Raw genomic sequence first — 18639 nt, 5'->3', positions numbered from 1 at the left:
GCCTAGAGAAATAAATAAAGGGAGAAAATAAATAAACAAGCAAAAAAGACAATAGAGAATGAACGTAAATATTTTTTTTATTATGATTTGATGTTAAAAATATAAGGATAATATTTATTTAATAATAAGTGATTTTTTTATTACAGTAAAGTATAATAGCCTCAAATGTCATAAAATATATTAAATATACATAAACATAATTGGTTAAAAATATAACAATATTTGTTTCATGCACAATATTACATTATTGTATTGTAAAGATCAGTCGTATGGGTAAAAATGGTTACATATTCGTCACAAAAATGCATTAAAAATATGTTTATATATATATATATATATATATATATATATATATATATATACTGTATATATATATATATATATATATATATATATATATATATATATATATATATATATATATATATATATATATATATATATATATATATATATATATATATATATATATATATATATATATATATATATATATATATATATATATATATATATATATATATATATATATATATATATATATATATATATATATATATATATATATATATATATATATATATATATGTATAAATATAAATATATAAATATATATAAATATATATATATATGTATATATATAAATATATATATATATATATATATATATATATATATATATATATATATATATATATATATATATATATATATATATATATATATATATATATATATATATATATATATATATATATATATATATATATATATATATATATATATATATATATATATATATATATATATATATATATATATATATATATATATATATATATATATATATATATATATATATATATATATATATATATATATATATATATATATATATATATATATATATATATATATATATATATATATATATATATATATATATATATATATATATATATATATGTAATTATATATATATATATATATATATACATATAAACATATATATAAACATACATATAACAACAGTCATAATGATCACACAATCCCAATTTTATTTTACATGTTTTTTATAAAGTATGATTATAAATATTTCTATATTGTTCGATATTGTATTCAGACGAAATGATGACATTCAAAGAAATTGATCACGGAAAACAAATTGATCACGGAAAACACCTGACACTCTCTCCTCGTACAACTTTGAAGATAAATGAAACTCTTACATATATATTTGTTCATGTATGATATATTTTTCAACATTGTTCTAAAAGCAAAATGCATTCAGATATTTTGTCCGTACAATACAAACATATTTCTTGAGAAAAGGATGGTTTCAATAAAATATAAGAGAATTTAAATTGAAATTTGCAACGTGGGCATAACATGATCTTTCAGCAGCAAAAAATCTTTTTCTTGATAATATACAATGTTTATCATAACTGTACTTACTATTTTATAACAATTTTACATCTAGATAAAAAAAAGACTTATATAAATATACATATTTTGAGATGGGTTATTTTTCTCGTGGTATCACATACTCGTAAGTCGGAGACTCTTGATTCTATCCTTTCTCTCAATTTTAGAAATATAAAAAAACAAGCAGTTTTTTATTAGTTTTTGTTAGAAATATAAAAAAACAAGGAAAGAGTATTGATAACAAATGTTTATTTGTTATTAACATTTTAATATATATACACACTTAAATTCACTTAAATGTCGTTATGTTATCAGTTGGTTATATTTTTTTATGAATTAGAAAACGTTTTGAAATTAATAAATTTAATTTAATAAATTAATAAATTTTCTATAAAAGTTAAAAACATTACAAATATATTTTCTAAGCAAATTGAAGTTTATTCGTAGAAACCTTCTTCTATAGCTTAGTAGGGGTTACAACTGGTAGGTTGAAGTCGAGTTTCTATTGCGACTTTCCTTAGAAAAACAACGTAAAGCGTATTTGTGGGAATAACATTAAAAATAAATATTTTTCGCCTGTATTGTATGAAAAAAAATATGAAAATGGCTTGCGGTTCGCCAAACTCTAAATAAATAATATTCCCGAAGAAAGTTTCCTTAAGAAAAATATTCTTTTAGACTTCGAGCCCGACTTCGCGGGAGGAATTCGGTAAGTCTATGCAAATGGCTGATCCAATTACGAATATTTTGAGCGGTGAAATTTATAAAACTTGCAAAGTGATTTCGGCAGTTTTACAATCATTAGAGATCATTCATTCCCTTTCAAAAAGAAAAATTCCCCAACTTGGTGCGAAATTTGACAGGAGGAAAGAGAAGTGTAAAGAATCGTTTAAATTATCAATGCCTTAGAAAAGGCAGAGAATACGTAATTACACATTACCAGAAAATAAAAGTATTTTTCAACCCACAATATCTGTAAATTTTTCATCATATAATGTTTATTTTTTTGATAAAAAATCACCCAATAAAATGAAGGTATTTTGATACATACAACTACAACATTGCATCATTGTCTGTGTATAAACTCAAACAAATGTCGAGACTAACAAACCAGAGATTATTAAACTCTCGGGTAGAAAATGTACAAAATGAAGTCATTCTGAAACACATTTAGAAGGAATTGCTGTCTTTTATCAAGAATAGTGAACTCTAAATAACCTGATATGGATAAGCTCAAATATACGAGTAAAATAGTGTTATACTGGACATATTATAAAATAATATTAAATGGGTGTTGACTCGTTTATTCAGGGCGTTTGAACAAACGACTTTACGCAAATGAAGCTGGATATTTTCATTTATTTGCCATTGAGTTTAATTTATACTGACATTTCTTAAAAAATAGAATGGTTTTTTTGACCAGTGACCAGGTTTCAGAGTAGTGGTCTGACATACCAGTCTGATGATGTCGATAACCACAAAACCCGCTCAACCCTTCAACAATGCTGAACACTAATCGATGGATAAATACTGTTCAGCATTAAGGAAATAGCTGCTGGCTTTGAAACATGTCAAGATTTTAATAAAATAGTCATTTTATGACATAGTGAGTTATAAAATAAAATAAATTTAAAGATTTATGTATTTATATAATTTTTTTGTAAAAGAAGAACTTCTTATTTTTTTATTCTACTTTAAGTTGTTGCTTGAATTTTCTTATACATTTTGTAAAAATGATGTTTAAAAAATAACTTAACGAATTGAATTCTCTTTACTCGTATTCATTGTGTGTACATATTTCAATATTTATTTTTTTATTCCATGTTGATGTGTATAAAATACAAACCTGTGTGATAACAAAAGCACTGAATTCAATGGAAAGCGCGCGTTATATTATTTCGCAATCTGGTAATAATATTTAACAACAGGTTTACCGTCCTATGTAATTTTCACAATAATTATCGTGATATCCTTTGGTTTCAATGGTACTTATGTTCTGCGCCATTGTTCTAACTACATCTCTATTATATTGTATTAAAGGACAAACTTAATGCCTTTCCTACACGGAAGCTAATTCGAGATAATACGGAAGGTATTTAAATTGTAGCGAACAATTATAAATTCACTGATTATATATAATGTTACAATTAATTTATGTTTACATTAAGGTGTGTGTATAAACTTAAATAACTCCACACAGAAAAAATCATTATTGGTTTATACATCGCTACTTTAGATGGTTAAAATATCGTCGTCTGTGGTCTAATCTTGTGACACCTTCTTCGACTGTAAAAATATAATTTAATTTATTTATATACATAGTACCAAATACTTAAGTCTTATTTTTGTTAATGTGCAAAAAATAATATTATTTTATGATATTTCCACAGAAAATTATTTATTATTTGTCATTTTTACTTTGTTTTACAGTATTTTTTTTTTGACTAATTTATTTTTTTATTTTAAATTTAAAAATACGTACCATATTTTTGTAATCAAATAAAGCTGATATTTCTCCGCTGCTTAGTCAAGCCGGAATAAACTTTTATAGCTGCAATATTATTACAAAACTGTATTTTTGTTTTAATGTTATTTTTTAACTTTTTCATAAAGCCAAATTATCACATTTAAAAATCATTTTTTGAAATGTACACGTATAAAAATAATCTCGTAAAAGAAGTTTGTACGTGAACTTTTGATGTCTGCTTGTTGAAAATGTCATAAAAGTAGGTAACAATTCAGGGTATAATCATACATAGGTCAAGAGATAAAATGATATCATAATATTTTCAGTCAAAACGAAATAATTTCAGGCACGCCGCAAACCGTCGCGAGATAACCCAAGGGGCGTCCCGGCGCTGGAGATAGGGCGGCGCATCGGGGCTCGTCCTCACCGGGACTTGCCCGCTACCAACGGACCCGGAGTCGTTAGTACTCGCGCGACCGCAGAGCATTGAGCATGTCGCCTCGCTCGCCGATAAAGCTCCCGTAAAGCTCCGCGAGAGTTCCCGCGAAACAAACTTTTGCAGATTAGTGACGTCCTGTAATTTATGGCGTTTGTATTTGGCTTGTTGGGAATCTGATAGCGTCATTATTGATAAGGCAGGGAAAAAGTTTTTCAAACCCGCTTCAGATATGATATGACATTTATTACGGACGACGCAACAAAGTTTCCCCAAGTCGCGGCGAAGTTTCTTTCCTGACTTGACAGTAAGGTAGCTGCTTTGTATATTCAATGTCGAATTTAACGGTAGCGGTGTAATTCAAGAGGATTGCTTCTTTTGTTTAGTAAGTCATGTTTTGTATACTTAAATTTACGACCACCTAAAACTTGTATCCATAGTTTTATTGTTCATGTTAAAAACGTATTAATCAAAATTTATTCACACCAAATGCCCCATCAAAAAACACGCTGTGTACACATTTTAATTTCGACAAAATAGTTACATCAGAATATTCGAGAAAAAAACTTTGATTAATAAATACAAAAAAAAAAAATTTTGTTAAACTGCTCTTTTTAAAAAAAATCAAATAAAATATTTGTTGACATATTTCTTTTATTTAGCGTGGTACAAAAAATGTACAATTTATCTACAATTTTTTTTAAAAATCAAAAAGAGCTCGTAATTATTTTAATTTTATAAAAATTCTATTAAATTTTATCGATAAAATAAAATCATAAGATCATATATTTTTTATAAAAAACAAATCATAATCTACTACTACTTTTATTATAATTAGGATAAAATCAAATAGCCTGTATAAATAGTAACGATATTAAATGCACCGATAGCCCGAACCCTCTAACATTATGTTAATTTTGAATTCCGGGTAACAAAAGACAACGAAAAACCTTGATGGAAGAAAAAGGTGTTGTTGATAATATTTGAAAAAAAATTTAGATTTTCCATATATTTTACATTAAAATAAAAAAAAATTTACGCTTTGATTTTTTAAAATTTTAATACTTCGTTTAATAAGGAGGGCTTATAAGAAATATATCATGTTATTCGGCCATTTAATCCAGAGTTGCATGAATTATCATAGACAAATAACCCAGAAACAATACAGGTATTGAAAACCTTTGTCTAGGAAAACCCCAGTGAGGTCACATTATTGCTGATTAAAAAATGTAGATAAACGTTAATAAAATAAAATAAAAATTATTAATAAAGAAAAAACGCGTTTCCATGTTTTTCACGTATTATACATATTAAATTTTTTTTCTATTGTATTCAAAATAAACTTATATTTGGCTTCCTTTAAACATTCCTTTAAAAAAAATGGTAAAAATAAAATCAGTTTAATTTTTTTTAAAGCTGTGATTCCTATTTTTTTGCAATAGGTGACAAGCATACTATTTTTTTGTCAGATTAAATAAAACTCGGTTTATAGATTTTCAAAAGCACGAACAGAAGCCTAAATAAGTTTCAATTCGTAAACAAATTAACACGCATTGTTCTCTTTTCTTTGTATAATAAAACAAAAGTGAAAGTTACGCAGTCAACTTGAGAACCTAGTTTCTTATACTAGTATAATAAAAATAAATACAACAAAGGGAGACCCAAAAAGGAGCGGGAATTTTATCCGCTTCGTTAAGTCCCGGGCGGGTGATACATTGATTGCCGAGTCGAGCAGATTAGAGATTAAAACAAATAAGACCGATATAAGCGGACAAATCAATACTTGTTGATGTCATTCTTTATTATGGTACATTGTATGTAACTTTATCCGCCCTACGGAGCAGTAGTCAGAACTATCTGCTAGGGTGGAAATTGTCGTTTAAATTCTCAGAGGGTTTGCAAAAAAGTGTTAGATTTTTTGTCTAGAAAATGCGTCAGTTAAACTGCTGCATCATATCATATACGTATTTGTGATGTCTATCTATTTTATTTCGTCCGTAATTATGAAACAAGAAAAAATCCTATTGCCATAATAATTCATTTACAAGGTAAATTTATAATGAAATGAAAGAATGATTGAAAATATATTAAATTTGAAAGAAATGTTTAAATTGATTTTAAAATAATCAAAATTCAATGTGTTAACTAAGTTTTTTTTTAAATATTTTTATTACAAACAAAAATATTTAAATTTCATACTTTTTTGTGAGCCTTAGCGGCTCATAATAAGAAATAGGTATATAATTGTGGTAGAGTGGGTTCGAACCGAGAAGCTCTGACTCAAAAGACAGCGATACTAACCACGAGACTACAACCCAAGAGTATTTATAAATAATTATAGATGGCAGCAAATTTACAGGAAAAAAGTTGATATGTATGTATATATTTTTGATTTTTAAGTTAGTTTATAAAACTTCCGTTCAGAAACTAATATTTACACTTAATTTAACATCATATGTATTAACATCTTCTTACAATAAACCTAACATTGATTTTAAATTAGTTAAAACTCTTTTATTCTTCATTCATTCGTGAATCTTATCTTACATTTTTAAACCTTTATATATGGTACACGAATGTAATATTACAAAACTCAAAAAAACAAGAATAAAATAAAAAGTATTAATAGAATAAATGTAATGCATATACATACGTGAAGAAAAATATATTCTATAACGTTATGGTGATATAAACATTCAAGCCTATTAAAAAACATTATCACACTATTTAATTTTAATAATATAACATCTTTCAACTAAAACTAACTAACTAACTTCCCCGTAGGGGTAGGCAGAGAGAATAGAGCACCACACCACTCTGTCCTTGCAAACATTCTTCGCCTCTTCCACGTTCATGCATCTCCTCATACATACCCGCCGATTGTTTCGACTCCTAACCTGACCACTTTCAAGTATTTGGCATACCTGATCGTGCCATGTTTTTCTCGGTCTTCCTCTGCTTCTTTTCCCACTAACATTCGCCTCATAAATTTGTTTTACCGTTCTTTCCTCACTCATTCGTTCCACATGTCCAAACCATCTCAACACACCTTTCTTAATTTTATCGATAATGCTTATCTCAGCTTTGCATCCCTTCCTTATTTCACTATTCGCACATCTATCATACATCGTTTTGTCGCACAGTTTGTTTCTTCTGAGAGATCGCATTTCGACTGCATTCAGTCTACTTTCATCCTTCTTTTGCCAACTCCATGTTTCACTTCCATACATTAGAGTTGGAACCAGGACTCCGTTGTGCACTACCAGTTTAGCTTCCGCTGGTAGATTTTTTTTGCTATAACTGATTTCAGTGCACCATTCACTTTGTTCCCAGTATTCACTCTCCTTTCTATGTCTAGAACTTTCTTTCTATATCTTTGAACGGTATTACTAAATAACAAATATGTGTTAAATAATATTTATTTGAATTTTTATGTAGAGATTAACCTTAAAATATCCAATTTTAGAAAAACTCACAAACATAGGCGTTGTCTACCGTAACAATCACTAGAATTAAATAAATTATATACGAATGCGTCAATTTTATATTTTAATTGATTATATTATTTTATAATGCGAGGTTTTATAAAGATAGTTATTGTTATAACATGAACCTTAGGTCTAGTAACCTATAGGTCGTTTGTATTCTAATTCCAGATTTTTGAGACTCCAACCTTATTGGATTAGCCGCCATCTTGAATTATATTTATTTTTAACGTGAGATGAACGTGGAAAAAAAGAAAATTATGTATAATTGAATTATTTACAACTTAAGTCGTGATATTTTAAAATAATATATCATAAGTGTCTCAACTAAGACAAAGCATCCATGGATTTTTATACTAAAGAAGATGAAATTTCGATAATCTCAGAGATTACGACGTGGCGTTTGGCTGGGTTAAAAAAATCACGTTTGACACTTGTGTAACGTTCACCATTCTACGGTATAAGAAAGATTGATGCTTCGTTTCAGTTTTCAAAAATCATCTGCAGGAAAAACGGTCCAATTATTTATTTTCAACTTTGACCTGAACAAAAATAATGCTTACAATATATATATATATATATATATATATATATATATATATATATATATATATATATATATATATATATATATATATATATATATATATATATATATATATATATATATATATTTATATATATATATATATATAAATAAAATAACTATTAAATTAACAAATCATAAGCAGAGAGAACAGAACGCCTCACTAATCTGTCCTTATCTGACTTGAACTCTTTGGAGCATTTAAGATACTTAATTATGCCCAATTTTTCTCGGTCTCCCTCAGCTTTTATTTCTTACTATTATTTATTTGCTTCATAATTTTTTATGCATTTAAAAAAAATTGTAATTAAATTAATTAATGTTTTGGTATTAAATTTTTTGTATGATATGATTTTATAAAAATAACCCTTGATTTATACTAATTGGATTTTATATTTTATAACGACTAGTTTCGGAATCTAGATGCTTTCATCTACAGGTTCCGAAACTAATCGTTACAAAATAAAATATTCAAGTGATATAAAACAAGTTTTTCGTTTTTACGTTCATACAATTAAAAATTGCGACTGCCTCCACACTCATTTTTTGAGAAAAGTTCACATTGAGAAAAACCATGAGTTATTTATTTCATTGTCGTATCATGAAAATGCATCGAATCAAATCATAGATGAATTTTTTTATTATTTAATTTAATTTAATTTATTATCATTTAATTTAATTTAAATTTATAATTTGACCAGATAATTTATTTACAACATTTTGAGTGTTTCCAAATACGTGTTCACAAAATCTGGATTATCTCTAATTACAGGAGTTATTTCCATATTATTTTTTAACATCTCAGCAAAGATGAAGAAAAATATGGAAGTCTGGGCATTTATGGGGCTGACGACCGTTATAGGCTGGTTTAGGAGTAACATTCACCAACTCTACCCATTATTGACAACCACACTACTCAAATTCTTGGAAGTTCTATAAATATGAGCCAATTTTGAAACATTATTCTTGAATCACTAGAATTTCACTAGAGACATCTATTGGTGAGGTGAAAAGAAGCTTTTTATTGAGCAGTAACTCTTTTTTTAGTATTTGAGGTCTGAATCCTGGATTATAATCACACTCATGAGAAACGCCAGAAAACATCATTTCCATATTCTTCTTCATCTTTGATGAGATATCAAAAAATAATACGAAAATAATTCCTGTAATTGGAGAAAATCCAAATTTTAGGAACAAATAGATAGACTTCATGCAAAAACCAAGAGTTTGAACATCACAAAGAAGTGAAGTAGTGGCGGAAACCTTTTGTTTGAATGCTTAATGTTGGATATGGGCAAGAGATGTAAAACAAGATGGGACTTGCGAGATGCAAGGCGTTCCAGTTCTGTGTCCAAACTTTGGCGTTCATGAGTGAGGAGACGGTACTGAAATTTCAGACTTTCAAGACTTCGTACAATGGGGAAGTGACAAACGAGAGGATTGAAGTTGTGCTTGATTAGCATATTCGGCATAGCTGAAGTTGGATGCCTACTGACGACTTTTAAACCGGCAATCGTTTAATAACTATTGTTCCCAACACTAAAGTGAGAATACTCGTTCCTTTGACGGTTCCAGGATTAGCATTGAATTTTAAATAGTTTAAATAAAATACATGTATAATATCATTTCATGAGAAAAATATAGAAAAAATATAGAAGAAAAATACCATTTAAATTTCATGAGAAAAATAAAGAAATTTGAATTTACTGATAATATTGCATCAAAATCGGTGCATTAGCATTTTTCATTTAATAAGTATGTATGTGTTATCGACATCTAAAAAAAGATGAAGTAAAAATGTGGAAGCCTGAGTATTAGCAGGGCTTTTGCCCTATCAAAGGTTGGTTTGAGTGTTCACTTTATACACGTGTGAAATTCACCATTCTATCCATGATTGACAACCGATTCCGATATTGAATATAACCTTTATTAACACCTTCTTTTACACATCGCTCACTCCTTTCAACAACGTCAAATATAAAAAAAACTTGATTTTTCAGATCGTTTTTGAAGTTTAAAAATATAATACAATGTGTTAAAAATAAATATCAAGCCACTTATTTAACTTTTTACTGCGCAACAGATCTTTTTAGGTATAACCTGAAGGTTTTTTCTTCATTTGAAAAATATTTAGTACATGTAAAAAAATAATTAATCAATACCTTTTCTTCAAAATGCAAAAACAACATTTTTTGCCCTGTAGCGGGTAAATATTAAGTTAAAAATATGCCGCTTTTTCTGGGATATAGTACATTTTCTGAGCATTACGAAAACATGCACAACTGAAAATTGGCGATTTTTTTTATTTTTGACGTTCTTGAAAGGAGTGAGTGATATGAGTCCTCGGTATTATTTAAGGTTGAGTTCAGTTAGTTTGTTTTAGTAAAGACCTTTATGAAATGTGTGTTAGATTCTTTTTTAATCATTTTACGTACTCGGAGATGCCTGAAAACACGATTTAAAATGTTTACTATCCAGTTATTTTATTACAATATTATTATTTTTATACTATTATTATAAGTTATTTTATTAAATCTTTGTTCACAAATCTCAAATCTTGGATATTGTTCACAAGTCTTTGTTCGCAAACCCAGATTAGTGAATTATTGTGAAGATTTGGAACATACTCCAGATGTTGTGAAGTATATTGTGTCAGTTTGTGTATATATTTTTTCGGTTAGTGTGTCGTATTCCAAAAAAGTAATTGTATCTAATTTCACATATTATTTCAGTACATTTTATTTTAAATGAGATTCTTCTAAAATTCTTCTCTGTTTTATGTATTTTGCAAATTTAGATTTTTGCGTACCTTCCATAAATATTTATAAAATTTCAATGTTTGTAAACATTATCAAAAAGATTTTCATTTTTTTTATTAACACTCAGTATACTGTATTTTAAAAAAAAACTACTACCTCAACCTACCTCAAAACGAATACTTGCCGTTTAGTGGGAAGATACATACCTACACTGTTCGTTTATAATTAAAATAAAATTGTAATAAACTGCATTTGATATCTTTTTATGGTTAATAAGATACTTTGATTAATAATTATAAATATCGATTTAAAGCACGCTGGATTAGCACGTATCATTATTTTGCAAAATAATACAAATAAATTATATAATATAAATTTTTATATCCATCTTAATATTTTAAATGTAATTCATGAATATTTTTATTATTTTAAATATCCGATAAATATTATTTGTTGATTGATGATGATTGTTTATGAGTAAAGATAATATTCGTTTTTTTAAAAGCCTACAACTCTTAATAGGAGAAATATATGTTTATAATTTAAACTGAATAAAAACGTTATTAATTCAAAACACGATATTTTTTTACGAAAAGAAAAAACAATGGAAGCTTTATGGTATTTTTTACCGTTATTGTATTTGATATAAATGGTTGTGTAGATGTTAATTTAACAAAAACAAAAACAGTGCGGTACAGTGATTTAAAAAAAAAGTTATACTGTGCAGATATTTTATGAAAAGGTTGAACCTTGACCGCTGTCGGACGATCGGTCATCGAACCATTTTGAATCGCTTACATTATATGATTTTAATTAAAAACAATTTTTGTGCCAAAAAAATAATTATATGAAAATAACTCCTGTAATTGGAGATAATCCAGATTTTGTGAACAAGTATTTGGACACGCTCAAAATACTGTGAATAAATTATGTGGTCAATTTGTAACCTTAAATAATAAAAATGAAAATAGTATTTTCTTGCGTTTCTCAAGTGTGTGATTATAATCCAGGATTCGGACCTCACATACTAATATAAGAGTTTCTGTTCAGTAAAAAGCTTTTTTTCATCTCACCAATAGATGTCTCCAGTGAGGTTCTAGTTATTCAAGAACAATGTTTCAAAATTGGTTCATATTTATAGAACTTCCAAGAATTTGAGTAGTGTGGTTGTCAATAATGAGTAGAATTGGTGAATGTTACACGTGTGTAAAGTGATCACTTAAACCAACCTATGACGGTTGTCAGCCCCATAAATGCCCGGACTTCTATATTCTTCTTCATCTTTGATGATGATGATGTCAAAAAAATATATAAAAACGATTTTTATTAAATATCCAATATTTCTAAGGATCAGTTGATTCTAATGAGCAACTTCTTTATAAATAATAAGTATCTTGTAGATCGCTTTCGTCGATTAATCACACATAAGGTAAGGTTGATGTCACCATAAAATTTCAAAAATAATCGAAATGGAAATAACGTATTTTCTTTACTGAATAACTCATTTCAATGTCAAAGAGTTCCATAAGGAAGTAAAACCACGTAACCGCTTTTATTATTGTATCAAACAATATCAAAGAAGGTAATTTTCTTTGCGATATCAAGTCTACCTCGAGTGGGTTAAAAGAAGGATGAAAACTCTAAATAAATTCGTATACTATTCAAATATAGCCACGTGGACAGGTGAAGATACGGAGGACGTGACTAGAAAGAGAAATAGGCGTAGAAGTAAGGATAAAAGATGCCGTTCCCGCTACAAGTGTGAAAGATTTCCTAGGTGGATTGGATACTATTTCTACGTCTTACCCAATCTCTTAATTTAAGGTTTTTGTGTTGGAAAACAACACAAAGAATACCTAAAATAAAGTCCTTAAATAATACGTTGATTCATTGATAAATGTCATAAAAATAAATGACAGATATTTTTACTTATGGATTAATAATAACATTATTTTGGTATTGTTGAAATAAAACGAAAGAATTAAAGATTTTAACTATTTTCTATGTTCTTTTTTATTTTTCTTTTATTCTAATACTTTTGGTAAATTTTAATTCATCAATCATAAATTTGATCATCTAAAAATATTGATCTAAATCAATTTGTCAAACTGTGTTATTATTTAGGTTCACAGAAAATATTTCGTAGTTGTATTAATTGCTTTAAACAACGCTGCCTTTTATTAAAATAAAACACAAAATATAGCTCTCTCTAGCTCCAATAATATTTTCGGATAATTCTATTAACTAAATTTTATTAATTTTAAGTACCTACCCTCTTTAATATATTTAAACATAAAAATTAAAATTATGGTAAACACTAAATATTTGCTTCAAGTATGGTATGTATATCAAAAAGTATATTAGCCGATTATTGTTAAAAAGCAATAACTCTAGCCAACCCTGATGATATTGGTAAAAGTTAGATAATTTTATTTCAGTTGAAAATTAGTGGACAGATTAGTTTAAACGAAAAATTAATAAATATTCAGTATGTATAAACAAATAATTACAGTAACATAATTTATATGTAAATCAAACTGTGAATCAATGAAAATACGAAAGGAAAAAAAAAGGATCCAGAAGAGAGTTAGAAGAAACCAAAGAAAAACGATATGAAGGACAGTTAGGATTCTAAGGATAGCAAGAAATATTTCAGGCATTTTATGAAAGTCATTTGAGACGGTACATTTAAAATATTTTAAATATTTATCATTAAAAAAACATATATTTTAATCAATTAAAAATATATTCTGAGTGTACATTTGTTACATTATAATTGTTAGAAACAAAAATATTATATATGGTCCTGGATACAAACAAAAATAATGTTCTCTACATTTCGCGATAATATTGTAATATTATTTGACTCAAAATATTAAACAGACCTTTTTTCATTCATTTTTATTTTATTTCGGTAACAAGGAATATTTTTGGTATAATTTGAAGAGATAAAATTTTGTCAGATCAGAGAGACCTGGGTTAAAGCGCTTATTTTGTCCTCGTTTAAAAATAAAATGATCTTGATAGAAGATGTTTATCTTTTTTCTTAATTACATTATTTAAAATATATACTTTATCTTCCCGTGGATACAGCGACCGGTCTTGACGTTGGATAAGCAAAGTTATGTTAAAACGTTTACTGCATTTGTAATGAACTAAGAAAAAAGTTAATTTTACAAAGTACAGCGAGTTTACATTGTGCAGTGCGGTTTTTAATTTCGCTACAAAATTAACTTTAATGGAATGTTTCAAAAACTTTGTCATTATTAGTACAACATAAACAACTGGTGAATTTTTCGAGCCAGCAATAATGCATTGTTTTAATTTCATTCACACTGACTTAATTAAAATTTGTTAGGAAAAATTCTTTACAACCATATGGTATGTGCATATTAAATTGTGAAAAGAATTCCCATTCCCTTGTAACCTTTAAAAATATGTCAGTATGATTATTTTAAATATATTCTGAGATCAGTATCTTATTTTTTGTTGATATTTTGGTAAATTCCAACAGTCAAATATAAAAGATATTATTTTGTAAAAAAAAATCGAATATTCAAATAAATAAAAAACTGATATTGATATTTCATGAAATATTTAAAATTTTGTCTATCTTTTACCAGACAATATGTATTCACGAGACAATATTTAGGTAATTATTATTGTAAGCGGATAAAATGGATTTACAAACATATTAAGTTGGCAATTTACAGTAAAAATAAGAACTTGGTAACTAAATTATAAAAATATGATAAACTAAAAAACCTTATTAAGGTTTATATCTCCAATAAATCCTACAAAACAGTGTAGTGCTCTTTTTTGTTAAATTCCATAAAAAAGCTCAATTAATGGTATTTTTAGCGCAAACTAGTTAAACATGAGATTTATTTATACCCAATCAATAGTAAATATTTATTACAAAAAAATTATACACTATTTCGATTTTTTTGTATTTTTAAATATTTTAAAATTGAAACAAAATGTTTGTTGTTTGAATAAATACCTCTTTATGTTTTTAACAACTATGTTTTTTTTTAAAAATGTATTTTTAAAACGTTGAAAAATGTGAACAGTGTAATTTTAAAGGTTACAATGTTTCACCTTGAAAATTATTTTGAAATTTCTTATTCATTCATGGTTCGCAAACAATGAACAACACATAACATGAAATGAATTACAGTGCAATATAAGAGGTACGTTCATTTTTTTTTAAATAAATGAGAACGCAACAAACTTACAGACACAAGTAAAATACATATATAGAGAAAGAATAGAAATACGGTCTTAAAAAAGAGTAATAACAATAAAAAATAATAAAAAAGTAAAAATTAAAAACGAAATAAAACTAAGCTAACTTTATAATGAAAAATTGAATTAAAAAAAGGAATATAGTTTTTTTGACAAGATGACGTCATAATGAATTACTCCGCCACTGGATGTATCGCATATTCTTTTGTCAGATTTTTAAAGTTTCGCTAACAACGGACACGACCTGTTTTAGTAATGAACTGCCGGGACGGATTACCATCGGGTATCCAGTTTTATTATTCAGGAAAAATCTTTTTATCCCCCAAAACAACGCGAAGCCATTCTGGAATTCGCAATGTGTGTCCGAGATAAACAATAATGTATTCGGACACGTTCGACGGCGAGCGCCATCTTCCGTGCCTGCATCCAGTTGTTACTGTCCGGCCGGTAATTAAAAGCAAACAGGACTTCAGTTAAATGATCGTGTACGGCACCCTTAATATTGAAACTACTATTGGATTGCAGTCGGTAGATTTTAACTCGAAACATAAAATATGTAAGCAAAACTAAATTTATTTACTATAAATTCATGTTTACAGCGGTAGGTACTCTCAATTATGCCGATTTATTAAATTGAAATTTCTCTCAAATGTAAACTAAAAAAACAACAATCAATTTGCTAAATGCCGTAAAAAGGACTTCTTAACAGGCGCCGTGGCGTAGTTGGGTAGACGCTCGACTGCGAAACTGGAGTTGCGGGTTTGATTCCCACCAAGTGCGAAATAAATTCAAGAAAGACTTATTTTCAATTGGTCTGGGTGTTTTTGATGTTTTTTTCAAATTTACCTACCCTTTTCGTACTATCCTACCTGCAGAGAAGCCTTTAAATGCAGAGGGTTTGTGGGTTGTTCCTTGAAAAAAAATCATTAAAATCGTTTAAAATATCATTTTTACATATTCGCTTCCTTTGTGGAGCATATGGAGTCCAAACCGTCTTTAGGTTCTTCTATCAATTTCCCGTTCTCTTGCATCACCTAAGTCAAGCAAACGTCTCAGAGCCTCGAATAGTCAGTAGTAGACGTCCTGGGTGATAAAAATCTCATGCCTTGAATGAGAAGGATGCTTGGGTATGGTTTTTGGGAGGCATACAAAGACCACGGCCTAGCAATTAAAAATTCCACTTTGATTTTTTTATATAAATCTTTGCGAAATTTCCTTGAAGTGCATTGTTATTAAACTGACTAACTATCTTATTAACTATAACGCCGCTTCTCCGCAGGGATAGGCAGAGTAATAGCAAGACACACTAATCTGCCTTGGCAAACAATCTTCCTTTCTTCCACATTGATGCATCTTCTCATACGTACCCGCCGATTATTCCAACTTTTGTCCTGACCACTTTCAAGTATTTGAAATACAGTAAGCCCCCCAACAACGTTGAGATAACTCCTGTATTATCGGAGAAAACGTTAAAGTGAGAATATATAATTAAATTGAATTTTAATTTTAACATGACTAATTTCAGTGATTTCCGCTAGTTAAAATGTAAAAATACAATTTTAAACATTAACTTCCTATAATGTTCTCTCCGATAACGTGGTACCTATCTCAACGTTACTATACATGATCCTGCCGTGTTTTCCTCGGCCTTTCTCCGCTACTATTACCAACAACATTGTCACATAAGTGCAGTAAAACAGTATGTGATACTGTGTGTTTGATTTTATACAATCAAATTATACCCCGTGTAAAAGTGTATGAAAAAGTATTCAAAAACATATTACACCCACTTTCCTATAAAATGTAGCAATCTTTCCTTACTCTGATTCTTCCAGATACATTCTTGGGTCAGATGCTAGAACTATGGAGCTCCAATCAGACCCACACAAACGAAGACTATTTTTCTTTAAAGCTTTTATTGGTATTTAAAACAATCACGCAAAGTTTTTCTCGAGAACTTGTTATTTATGTTGTCAAAGTCCTATCTCACTATATTTTCTTTCCATGGAGTTTTTAGACGAAAAAAAGAGGGAATTATACTATGGAGCTTTTTAGTAATCTTGATTACTTTTTTAAAAATGATTTATTTTTAGAATAATGACTTCCTAACAATGATGCGTACCTACTCCTACAAACTGTGATAAATTTAAAAAATAATCTTAAAAACCATTTTTGATTTGTGCGGGTATTACAAGACAACAATGAATAATTACCGCGAGCGATTGTATTAGTTTATTTGTATGTATAATACATGTGTTACTAAGATTACACTTATTTTATTCATTGATTCAGCAGTCACTTTGTGGTAAAACCAATCCATTTTTTATTTAAAAAAAAATACTTAGTGAAACCACTATTTCTTAAAATCTGCTATGACACGTGTTTCGATGCTTTCCTCATTATTTTAAACAACGTAAAGGGTGTTTAGAAATGATGCGGAATGCATCGAAACACGTGTCATAGTAGATTTTAAGAAACAGTGGTACTTACCAAGTATTTTTTTAAAATTAAAAATGACAACTAGTTGAGTTTCAAATTTAGCAAAGTGCGAGTACGGATATGAAATCTCGAAGACTATAGCAATTGATGTCTTTCTTCTGTTACTGATAAATATGGTATTTATTCGTTTTTCATTTTCGTACTCTTTTAACAGTTATAATTTAAACAAAATGATAGTAATATTAGTATAAAAAAATTCAATAGGATTTTAATCTACCGGTTTCAAGATGTACCCATCTCTTCGTCAGGACAATCACTATTTCAGTATACAAACAACATTACGGGTCAATATTACAGAACTTTTAAAATTTTGGTGAGAGGTATTTTATTTACATTGCTAAAATTTTATAAAAATTACCCCTAAGTTAATTACGAATCAGTAATGTTAAAAATAGTAATGATTTACCCATAGCGCTTTAACCAAAGAGGGCGGATCGCATTGTTTACAAATATTTTATGATCTAGTTGGCACTGTGTTTTGCCTAATGCATTATTCAGTGCGAAAAAAAATCAAAAGAGACAATAAATTGAAGCAAGTAACACTGTACAGTGTCAAAATGCATTGCTGCAATAAATTAATCAAAGTTTCTAATGACTCATTTGTAAAGACGGAGAGCTTAAGTGATTGACAGTAACAGTAAACCTGAAGTTCTAATGACTGCCCATTGCAGATGGTCGGAGTTGTGTCAGTTATTGATTGACTTAAGTCGCTTTAATCATTGAGCAAAGTCGGC

General features: G+C 27.9%; 1 protein-coding gene across 2 annotated transcripts in view; it reads left to right on the top strand.

Annotated features, from left to right (window-relative positions):
* Positions 1-4379: 4379 nt before the first annotated feature.
* The window catches only part of LOC148300513 (lachesin-like), a 135200-nt gene continuing 120940 nt past the window's right edge, over positions 4380-18639 (top strand). The window contains exon 1 of one of the 2 annotated variants that reach the window (XM_088274663.1): positions 4380-4635. The gene's annotated coding sequence lies outside the window, so the exon portion shown is untranslated. Of the gene's footprint in view, positions 4714-18639 lie in introns of both variants that reach the window. The other variant, XM_088274662.1, reaches the window with a different exon arrangement.

Source organism: Brachycentrus maculatus, unplaced genomic scaffold, assembly GCF_059751285.1.
Source record: "Brachycentrus maculatus isolate JH-2025_06_01 unplaced genomic scaffold, ASM5975128v1 h1tg000703l, whole genome shotgun sequence".
In the NCBI taxonomy this organism is placed as follows: domain Eukaryota; kingdom Metazoa; phylum Arthropoda; class Insecta; order Trichoptera; family Brachycentridae; genus Brachycentrus; species Brachycentrus maculatus.
The sequence above is the reverse complement of the archived record's forward strand: the minus strand, read 5'-3'. Positions and strand labels throughout refer to the sequence as shown.